Raw genomic sequence first — 12101 nt, forward strand, 5'->3', positions numbered from 1 at the left:
CAGAGCCCCTCCCATACTCCAAATCTCTCAGCACAGAGCCCCTCCTGCACCCCTCATCCCTGGCTGCACACCAGAGCCCACATCCCCAGTCTGAGCCATCACCTCCCCCTGCATTCCAGCCCCCTGCCCCAACCTGGAGCCCCCTCCCTCACCCTGAACCCCTCATTTCTGGCCCCAACCCAGAACCCACACCCCCAGTCCAGAGCCCTTCTGCCTTCCCATACCCCAACCCCCTGCCTCAGCCTGGAGCCCCATCCCATACTCCAAACCCCTCGGCCCCATCCCCCAGCCCAGATCCACCTCCTTCACCCCAAACCCCTCATCCCTGGCCCCACCCCAGAGCCCACACCCCAAGCCGGAGCCCTCACCCCTTCCTACACCCCAACCCCCAGAGCCAGCCCAGTGAAAATGAGTGAGTGAGTGAGGGTGGGGAAACAGGGGGAGTGGGCGACAGAGTGAGTTGCGGGGGGAAGGCTCAGAGAAGGGCAGGGCCTCAGAGGAGGGGCAGGGCAGGGGGTGTTTGGTTTTGTGCAAGTAGAAAGTTGGCAACCCTGGGCCCGGGTCCTGAGTCAGACTGATTTGTGTATGGACAGGAAAGGGGGCTCGGGCTCAAATCTGAGTCAGACGCTGGGCTTAGCGTAGACCAGGGGTCTCCAACGCGGTGCCCGATTTTCGGCGGCATTTCGGCAGCGACGCTTCTGGATGACGCTGCTTGTCGGCGGCGACGCCTATTGACGTTGCCGCTTGGCAGCATTTCAGTGGATGCTCGTCTGCTGCCACGGTCCTCCGTTTCTCGTCGTCTGGCACGCGCCAGACGAAAAAGGTTGGGGACCACTGGCGTAGACGTACCCTGCCAGAGCCAGGATGCCCATCAGGAACCATGTTTCAGACTTAAGGGAGCAAATCCTAACCTCCTGCATCGGTGCCATGGTCTCGGTCTCATCCCTGAGTTCACAGCAGCACCTGGTGGTGGCTTCCATGTCTGTGGCTTTCCATGTCATGTGCTCTAAGCAGCTACAGCTCCTAGTGGTATTTCCTGCCTGTGTTTAACCTCTCCGGGTGCCTTTGTGGTATTTCCCTTTTCTTACTGGTGTCAGGGGCCCTTTACAAGGCAAGAGCATCTGTGAACACCATTGAGAGGCTATTTGCTCCCTTTTGCAGCTCATTAAAAATGCTGTTCAACCAGAATGGGCCTAAACCTCTGGGATGCCACCCCCTACAAGGCCATTTACCACCCTGCCGTCATACAGGGACAGGGCTTGCCAGGCTGAATCAGATCACATCCAGCCCAGTAACCTGGCTCCCCGCAGCATCAGCTGCTTCAGCAGAAGGTCTCTAAACCTCTGCAGTGAGCAGTCATGGGATAATCTGCCTGACTCCAGGCTAAGGGTTTCTTTCCAGACCCCAGCCTGTTAGAGGTCAGCTCATTCTCTGAAGCATGAGGATTTATAGCCTTAATAAAACTCTTGGTTTCTTAACCTCCCCTGCCACTCGCAATACTCTTCTTGTCCCTACGACTGTCCTGTTCTGTTTGGAATCTGGCTAAGCGCTGGGTCCCAGGCGGCAGTGAGTCCCACAGATTATTATTGCTGCGTGTGTGGAAAAGCATTCCTTTTCTGTATTGCTTTGCTTTGTTTTGAATTTGATTTGATAGCAGCCTTCAACTACCTGAAGGGGGGTTCCAAAGTGGATGGAGCTTGGCTGTTTTCAGTGGTGGCAGATGACTGAACAAGGAGCAATGGTCTCAAGTTGCAGTGGGGGAGGTCGAGGTTGGATATTAGGGGAAAATTATTTCACTAGGAGGGTGGGGAAGCACTGGAATGCGTTGCCTAGGAAGGTGGTGGAATCACCTTCCTTAGAGGTTTTTAAGGCCCGGCTTGACAAATCACAGAATCATAGACTATCAGGGTTGGAAGGGACCTCAGGAGTTCATCTAATCCAACCCTCTGCTCAAAGTAGGACCAATCCCCAACTAAATCACAAAGCCCTGGCTGAGATGATTTAGTTGGGGCTGGTCCTGCTTTGAGCCGGGGTTTGGACTAGATGACCTCCTGAGGTCTCTTCCAACCCTAATCTTCTATGATTCTTCTTTGAATCTCTTGGGTTTGGCTAGAGCATATCTTCTGGAGAGGCACTCACAAGCTGGAGCATCCACTACTTCCCTTGGAAGTTTGTCCCAAGGTTAATCACCCTCACTGTTAAAAAATTGGGCCATCATTTAATTCAAATGTGTTTGGCTTGAGCTGCCAGCCACTGGGTCTTGTTATGCCTTTCTCTGAAATTAATACACCGTGCGGTCTCACTGTTTTTGTAGTCCACCATCCCTCTGTGTTCTCCTGCTGTCTCTTAATTGAGTGTCAGCTCTTTGGGGAAGAGATTGTTTTTGTTGTGTGCTTGCACAGTGCCTAGCGCAATGGAGTCCTGGTCCAGGCTTGGCACTACGATCATACAAATGATTATGACTATATAATGATGATGATGCTGATGCTAGAATCCCAGCCTCATTGTCTTATCAGTTGTTCAGATTAAATACCTTATGTGAAGAAGAGATTCAAGCCTTTTGCCTCGGTGTGATAATGAGTGCACTATCTCCAAGGGTTTGACCAATGTGAGAAAACAACCATGTCACAAAACCATGATTTGAGCTGTGTGAATAACTCAGTCTGATTTTTTTGGACCACCGGCCAAATTGAAAAATCAAGGGGGAAAAATCATTTGGGGTGAACCAAAATGAATATTTTTCAATTTTTTTCAGAGTAACAGAAAAGTCTAAAAGCCTTAGCTTCAGGTCAAAAGAGACGTGTTTGACGGCCAACAACATGTTTCACGTGGGGAGGTTTTTTTAAACTCTTTTCAAAAATTAAAATTGAAGTAGAAGTCGAAACCCAAAGTTGTTTCAAATTGAAAAATCAAAATGTTTCCTTTCAAAAATGTTCTGATTTGTTTCTGGGTTGGGGAGGGAGGGAATGTTTTGACCAAAACAGTTTGGCAAATTCAATACGAAATCATGAAATTAATCTGCCTTTTTTAATTGAAACAAAAATTGAAAATGTTTTCCCTGCTGTAGCTACTATCTTGACACAGCCCACAGCTATCAACATCCTCTGTTCCCATCATCTTCACCCATCTGTCTTCCCGGATTGTGACCTCCCTCCAAGAGTGACGAGAAGATGATGAGGAATGAATGAATCTTGCTGGCCAACTTCTTAATCACTCCTTGGTTTGTCTAGGACAAGTCAAAAATAGACGTGCAAGAAGGGGGTGTGGGGGAAGGGGTTTGATGGAGAACTGAAGGATATTAAGTGTCTGCCCTTTGGGATGTCTGCATATAAAAGGTGATCACAGAGCAGCCTGATTGCAGTACTTGTGGCATCCACTTAGATCAGCCCCCATTATGGGCTGTGGGCCAAATGCTTAACCCTCAAAGTTGCACGGCTCAGCCCCACTTCACAAAGCCTCTTATCCCTGGCTTCTCTGTGCTTCCTCACTTTGCTCTGTCTGTGCCTCAGTTTCCCCACTTGTAAAGTGGGTGAGGATAAGGCTCCCAACATCCATAGTAAGTGAATCTCAAAGGTGCCTGAGGGATAGTATTATGGGGCAGGACACACAACATTACAGAAGTCCAATGTGAATTAACAAAAATAGCAAACTAAATCTTTAGGAACAACCTGCTAAGCATTCTCCTTGCTGAACAGAATCCCTCACAAACTGAATACTATCAATAGATGTATCTGCGTAATACAGTCAAAGTAAAACAAACATTCTGATGCAATGGTCACAACAACTTACAACAAGGAGTACGGAGGAAGAGAGGGACATATTTGAGCTATCTTTAAAAATGCCCAATAATCGGCTACTTAAGCAAGCATTTTGTTGGTAACCCCCAGGCAAGACACAGAGAGGCTGACCTAGTCAATGAGACTGCAGGAAATTTGCCTGTCACATCTCTCCGCTAAAGAACTGAACATAACTAGGCTGCTTGACCGGCATGCTAGTGGAATCCTGTGGCGGGGTGATGACTCACCGGTGTGGCGCCTCCTGCTGGTCATCCTGGGAATTAGCTCTTTCAGTCCAGAACGCCCTCTGCAGACCAGTGTCTCACCTGCCGCTGGCTCCCGTGTCCCTCCCAGACCCCGGTGCCCCCTACATCAGGGTCCTGTCCCCAGCAGCAACCCAGGGGAACCCCCAACCCTCTATCCCCACCTCACCTCAGTGGCTACTGCCAGTCACCATCAAGCCCCTGCTCCCTGGGGCAGACTGCAGTCTGTGAACCACTCATCATCGGCAAGGGGGGTTGGACCAGCTGCCTCTGCCTACTCCCAGGCTACACTTCCATAGCCACACTACCTTTCCTGGCCTTTAGCAAGGCCTGCAGGTTTTTCCAGGCTGGAGCTCCCCAGCTCCTCTGGCCTTCCCCCAGCCCTGCTGCACTCTAGGTACCCTGCTCAGCTCCCTGCAGCCAGGCTCATCTTTCTCTCAGCTCTTGGCTCACAGCCCTTTTATAGGGCCAGCTGTGGCCTAATTGGGGTGTGGCCCAACTGTGGCTGCTTCCCCCAATCAGCCTTTTCTTCTCGGCTTTCAGCCCCAGACCTCTCCAAGGACCTTTAACCCTTTCACAGGAGCGGGGTTACTGCCCCGCTACAAATCCATTGACTTATTTCCCAGACAGAGCATCAGGCGTTTATCAGCAATCAGCCTTGGCATTCCCTTTCCCATGGATCACTTCCATATCATAATCCTGGAGCACCAAACTCCATCTTGGCATCGTGGTATTCGCCCCATTCATTTGATGTGGCCAAGAGAGTGGGGAGCGGTCAGCATCCACAGTGAAATGTCCTCCAAAAAGGTAGGGCTGTCATTGGCTGAGAGCCCCCCCATGGCCAAACATTCATTTCCCCCGTCTCTCTTTTCGCTATACCTTTTCCGAAAGGGCATGAGACTTTACTCTATAATACTTGCTTCAACTGCTGTGTTCTGGGAGGGGCTCTATTATAGGGGGGAGGGATAGCTCAGTGGTTTGAGCATTGGCCTGCTAAATCCAGGGTTGTGAGTTCAATACTTGAGGGGCCCATTTAGGGAGCTGGGGCAAAAAAAATCTATCTGGGGATTGGTCCTGCTTTGAGCAGGAGGTTGGACTAAATGAGGTCCCTTCCAACTCTGATATTCTATGTATCTCTAGATATCTACCATAGGTAGTGTATCTGGTCCTCATCACCATAGTATCTAAGCATCTCCCAACACCCCACATGAGGTGGGGAAGTACTTTTTCACATGTGGGGAATTCAGATACAATGAAGCTAAGTGACTCACTAAAGACCACACTGGGAGACTGTGGTGGAGCAGGAAATTGTATCCAGGTCCCCAAAGCCCTAGGCCACCACCCTAACCTCGGGCCCATCCTACCTGCCTGCTTTCACACTACTCTTCCAGACTGTTATGTAACAGCAGACAATTCTGATGCAAGTGTCATAAGTCCCATTTATACCAGCCACCCTTGGAAGTGGGACCTGGCTTTGCCTCTATCCAGCCATAAACAGAGAACACCCTTATGTACTTCCAGGACAGAATCTCCTCCACCACCACCCCCCATGATTATGGCCTTAGCCATGGTTCCCTGACTTCCTTGCTCCTCAGGCAGTAGATCAGGGATTCAGCATGGGGGTCACCATGGGGGTCACCAGCATGGGGGTCACCAGCATGGGGGTCACCAGCTGCCAAAATCTTTACCGGTTCCCTATAAAAAGTTCTGATTTAAGGGGGGGGAGCGGGGAAGAGGCCAGGGCGGGGGGAGACATACCCATGAGGCATACCCATCTGTGTAGAAGATGGAAACCATTTTGTCCTGCTCTGGGGAGTGGGCGGACCTGGGCCACATGTACATGAAGATGGCCATCCCGTAGAACAGGGCCATGGCCATCAGATGGGAGGCACAGGTGGAGAAGGCCGTCCACTGGCCTCAGAAAGGCACCGACAGGCTGAAGCAACAAGCTAACCATCCAGGAGCAAGCCACCAATGCGATGCAGGCCCTGAGGCTCATGACCTCCATGTAGTGCAATGGGAGGCACACCACCATGTAGCAATCATAGGCCATGACACCCAGCAGGAGGCACTCATTAATCCCGTAGGACAACGCCATGTACATCTGCCCCTTGCAGCCGATGTAGGAGATGGCCCTGTGCCCAGTGATGAGCTGCCAAAATCTTTACCGGTTCCCTATAAAAAGTTCTGATTTAAGGGGGGGGGAGCGGGGAAGAGGCCAGGGCGGGGGGAGACATACCCATGAGGCATACCCATCTGTGTAGAAGATGGAAACCATTTTGTCCTGCTCTGGGGAGTGGGCGGACCTGGGCCACATGTACATGAAGATGACCATCCCGTAGAACAGGGCCATGGCCATCAGATGGGAGGCACAGGTGGAGAAGGCCGTCCACTGGCCCTGGAGGGAGCAAAGCCTCAGGACAGCAGTGACGCACACGTAGGTGGCCACGATGAAGGAGAAGGGGATGAGCAGGGTGAAGACGTCCCCACTGAAGATAACAGTCCCGTTGTAGCTGGTGTCGGCACAGGCCAGCTGCATCACCGCCAGCATCTCGCAGAAGAAAGGGTCTATCTGGTTGGGGCCTCAGAAAGGCACCGACAGGCTGAAGCAACAAGCTAACCATCCAGGAGCAAGCCACCAAGGCGATGCAGGCCCTGAGGCTCATGACCTCCATGTAGTGCAATGGGAGGCACACCACCATGTAGCAATCATAGGCCATGACACCCAGCAGGAGGCACTCATTAATCCCGCAGACAACGCCATGTACATCTGCCCCTTGCAGCCGATGTAGGAGATGGCCCTGTGCCCAGTGATGAGCTGCCAAAATCTTTACCGGTTCCCTATAAAAAGTTCTGATTTAAGGGGGGGGAGCGGGGAAGAGGCCAGGGCGGGGGGAGACATACCCATGAGGCCAGGGGCCCCTGCAGGGCCTGGGGCAAATTGCCACACTTGCCCCCCTGGCAACCCTAGAGCTTGCAGCCCCCTCCCCCCTTCCCTTGCCAGCAGCTCAAAGCAGCAGGACGACTCAGTAGCTCAGCTGAGCTGCCCAGCTGCTGGCCATGCTGTGGCTCTTCGGGGTGGGGGAAGCGGAGGAGGGCCCGGGGGAGACATCCTTGTGGGGCCAGGGGCCCCTGCAGGGCCTGGGCCAATTGCCCTACTTGCTCCCTCCCCTCCAGCCAGCCCTGGAGCTTGCAGCAGGACACCCCCCTCCCCCCACAGACACACCTTGCCGGGCCGCTCAAAAAGCGGCAGCAGGACGACTCCCGAGCTCAGCTGAGCTGCCCAGCTAGTGCCAGCGGCTGGCCACACTGCAGCTGGGGGGAAGCAGGGGAAGGGCCGGGGGAGCCTCAGCCTCCCCAGCTGGGACTCCTGGGAGCAACAGGATGGTCCGGCCCACAGACCGTAGTTCTTTGCCCACCTCCTGGCCCTTTAACAACCAGTTCTCCACGGAGGTCTAATTTTAGCAACCGGTTCTTGGGAACCTGTGGGAACCAGCTCCAGCTCACCACTGCCTGTGCCCAGACATCAGGCTGTGCAGCATGCCAGGCATAGCAGATGTCCAGGAAGGAGAGGCTGCTGAGGAAGAAGTACTTATGGGTGTGGAGGTGCAAATCGAGGCAGATCAGCCCAATGATCACCATGTTGCCAGGTTGGTGACCAGGTAGGAAGCAAGGAACAGAGCCAGGAGCATGGCCTGCACCATGGGCCAGCTGGAAAGGCCCAGCAGGATGAACTCGGTCACTGGTGTTTTGTTCCCCTTTCTCATGCTGCCAGTGGCCCACTGCCTGTGTGGAGGAAAGGGAAAGACAGAGAAACACTCTCAGGCCCCTGTGCTGCTGCTGAATCCACACCTCGCTCTGCACGATCTGAGCTCCCAAGTGGAAACAAAACATTCTCCAAGCCTTTGTATTTGCAGAGAAATTTTCCCACTATTAAACAGGGGAAGCCTGCCTGACTCTGCAGCTGGCCTTCCTTGATATTTATACATGATAATCATGCCAATCAAACCTAGCTCTTCTATCGTGCTTATGAGCCAGGGACATTTTGTTGCCAATTGGCAGACAGTGTAAAGTTTTACAAGGATTCCCTGGATCAGATGTATGGGTATTAAGTGGCATATGAGGTCTCTACCAAGAGCCAGTATTCCACTGATCATCATAAGAATTGCAGACTGTTTGTATGGATAATGTTTACGGAATATGTAGCTGTGCTGAAAATTAGGTTCTCAAGGTCTAAGTTAAGGCAGATTCACCAGAAGATGGTAAACCTTCTCCTGACAGGTAGGAAGGGACACTTTTCTCTCCTTGGTGTGCATTGTGTAATGTCTGCTTCACAATGGAGGCCTGTCTACAGACTGAGCCAAACGCTAATCAAGAGACGGTGCAATCGACAAGAAAGAGGCACACAGGAAAAAAACAGCCAGTGGGAGGTGTCCAGTTTATGAATAAAGGCAATGGATTGGGGAGTGTAACTGGGACCACGGAGAGACATCCAGGATCTTTTCCACTGATGGGGCAAGCTGACAGTCTGACTTGCCTCCTGAACGGATGATCACAGCCAGGCCTGAGCTTTTGCTCTGTAAGATAGGCAGTAACTAGTTCAGTCCATCTAGGTTCTAGAATGAGACAAGCCACACAAGATCTGGTACATAGCCCTCTGGAACAGGGCGGGAGCAGACGTTATTCCGAAGGGTAGGCAACAGTATCAATAAAGCCTTTTATGAGTCACAATAGTCAACAGCTCTTGGGACTTTTCATCAACGTGCATCTGTAAATATGCCTGACTCAGATCAATCTTACTGAACTTTTGTCCCTGAGCCAGGCCTGCGAAGAGGTCATCGATGCGGGGAACCGGATATTGCTCTGCACACAACTGGGTTGACAGTGACTTTAAAATCACCGCAAATCCGGAGGGAGCCAACTTTCTTCACTATTAGAACGATAGGAGTGGCCCATGGGCTATGGGTAACTGGTATTAGGACTCCATTGGTCACCAGGCACGCCAGGTCCGCTTCAACTTTTGGCCTGATGGCATATGGCACAGTTTGGGCTTTGAGATATTTTGGTGGACTGTCAGGTTTAATGTTCAATATCACAGTGATTCCCATCATACTTCCCAGATCCTCTCCAAAAACAGCAGCATGTTTACTTAGTATAGGGGTTAGACTGATTTCTTCTTTAGTCATTCGGTGCACTTCTGCCCAGTTCAGCTGAATCTTCCCAAGCCAAGACCTACCCATTAAGGCTGGGTAATTACCTCTCACCACAAACAGTGGCAATTTTGCAGCCTGTCCATTGAGCTCCACCTTAACATCAATAGTGCCCAACATGGACACAGTTTCTCCCGTATACGTCTTCAGAACAGTTTTTGTTGCCTTAAGCGGAAGATGCTGTAGCTTTTCTTTATACACAGTCTCGGAGACCTGCGAGATGGCTGCACCGGTGTCCAGTTCCATGCGTATAGGTTTGCCGTCCAACAACAGGGTTACCCAGTATTCATGTGAGCCCACTGCCAAAGACAAAACATGCAGTGGCACTTCCTCTTGCGATGAGGTGTCACCTTGATCATCCTGGGTCTGCTCTAGGGTATGCAGGGTCCCCTTTTTGTTGGCCAGACCACAGGCCTCTTTTTCTTTTGTTTACAGGCACACTCAATCTGTCCCTTTTTGCCACAGTGTCGACACACCAGGTCCTTACACCAGCATTCTGATGCCTGGTGACCCGGCTTACCACAGCGGTAACATTCCTGACTCTGCACAGATTTGTGGGTAGGTTCTTGTGACACTTTTTGCACCCTAGGGGATGCACCGATGTATTGCACCTCCTTTGTAGCCAGTTCCATGGAGACTGCAATATCAACAGCCTTCTGTAAGGTAAGCTGAGCCTCTATCAGTAGGCGCTTCCATATAGCTTCACTGTACAGGCCACACACTAACCTGTCACGTAGGGCATCATTTAACATCTCTTTAAATTCACAGTGTTCTGCTAGTTTTTTTAAAAATTGCTACAAATTGTACAACTGTTTCATCTTCTTTTTGGTCTCTTTTGTGAAACCTATATCTTTCAGCAATTACCAGTGGTTTTGGGGAAAAATGGGACCCCAGGATTTCCACAATGTCACTGTAAGATTTGGTCTCAAGCTTAACAGGGTGTAGTAAGCTGCGTAGCAGGGAGTAGCTTTTAGCCCCTACAACACTTAAGAATATTGGCACCTTCTTCACTTCTGTAATGTCATTTGCAATAACAAAAAGTTCAAAACGCTCAGTATACACATGCCACTGCATTATATTTTCATCAAAAGGTTCCAGTGGCCTGGTCAGAGTAGCCATGATTTTAGTTTCACTTTCACAGTCAGTACAAACAAGCAGTTTTTGTTTGTTTGTTTGTTTGTTCTTTATCTTGACTTCTACTTCCTTCTGTTGCTGGGGCAGCACCGGAATCCCATCCTCGTCGCCACTTGTTATATCCTTGAGGGCAGCCGGTTTAGGAAGAAATCACTTGAGGCCAGAGAGCAGACAGCTAACAAAGCTACCATTTATTTACAGACACGGAGCTCACCTGACCAGCTCAAGCTGGCTGGGCTATCCGCTAATAATCTAACTCAGTTGCCATAGGAACAAAAACCATGACAACCAAATACAGAACAAATAGGGCCAGCGTAGACGTGGAGGGCAGTGTGTGTGTTGCCTGTGGCCGGTGGAGTCGGGGGGATAACCCCCAGCAGGCACAGATACGGCTCCCTCACGCTAAGAGCAGGCAGTAGCAAAGTGCCTGACTGGCCTGGTTTCCCCAGGCAAAGACGACTGGTGCTTGCCAACAGTGGGAAGGCAAAGTGAGGAAAGGCAGCTTGAGCGGTGTTACTGAGCATGCTCCATCCACATGAGCATGCTCAATACAAGCCAAGCAGCGGATCTGCGGGGGTGGGGCACATGACCCTGCATGCCCCCAATATGCATCATCTCTGTCCCCGGGGAAGCATCACACCACTTTTTGTCAGTCCATCTGTAACAATGCGGCCACTGGCGGGACGCTACCGAGAGTGGACAAATTGCTTAGAGCAGGGCAGTCACAGGCATTGTTGCCACCAAAGAGATGATAAACTACTTTCTTGCTGCTCAAGAGAAAGGTGAAATTGCACTGATGGACTTCTTGAACCAATGACAGCTTTTCTCCCATAATAATGACAAGAAACTCTTTGCAAGCATTCTTGTCTTAGTTCTGTAGCCTACAGGTATAGGTATTGGCTAGCAACACATAGGTATGAGGTAGGATATAGGTATAAAATAAAGCTGTAATGCAGGAAGCTTAGCATAAGGTCTTACCATAAATAAATAATGAAATGACCCTAAGTCACAAGATATAATGCTGTGATAAACAAAGCTGACTAAACTGCTGACAGGTCACCGCATAATGTCAGTTGACACTAGTGTAGATAATTTAGGATAAGAACATCAGCAGATGTTCAACCACAGATGTGCCATGGTAACCAATTGATGTATATCCTAATAAGCTTACGATAATTCATATACTAGCCTACGAGAAGAGAGAACCCCGGAATTATCAGCGTAAGGAAGTTTAGAAATAGACAGGGGACATCTTCATGAATATTCATGGTAGTCACAGAACCCTAGTCCACAGTCAGGGCTAAGCACAACCTAAGCTGCTGGGATCTTGGCACGCCGGGAACAGTACGACCACTTGTAGAGTGCCTATCTTGCCACGTTCGGGGTCTCCACAAGGGATGATGTGAGTATATGGACAGTCATAGGCTGGATGTGTTGACGGTCCTTTATTATCTCTATCTACTTGGCTGGGTTGGAGTATTTGTACTTTTGCTAACAAAAATATTACAAGGCTGTCATCCAAGTACTATGTGACATTCCTGCAGTATTTGTAAGCTTGCAAACATCATTTTAGGGTACCTGATTAAACGTGCAAGAAAATGCAAGTGGCCTCAGTATAAAAGAGGCAGTGAGGCCTGCCTTAATTCCAAAGTGAATTAAACTAAACTGAATTAAGGGCACTTTAATTATGAATAAAGTGTCCATACAGGAATTGAATG

This window comes from Mauremys mutica, chromosome 4 (assembly GCF_020497125.1).
Source record: "Mauremys mutica isolate MM-2020 ecotype Southern chromosome 4, ASM2049712v1, whole genome shotgun sequence".
Lineage (NCBI taxonomy): Eukaryota > Metazoa > Chordata > Testudines > Geoemydidae > Mauremys > Mauremys mutica.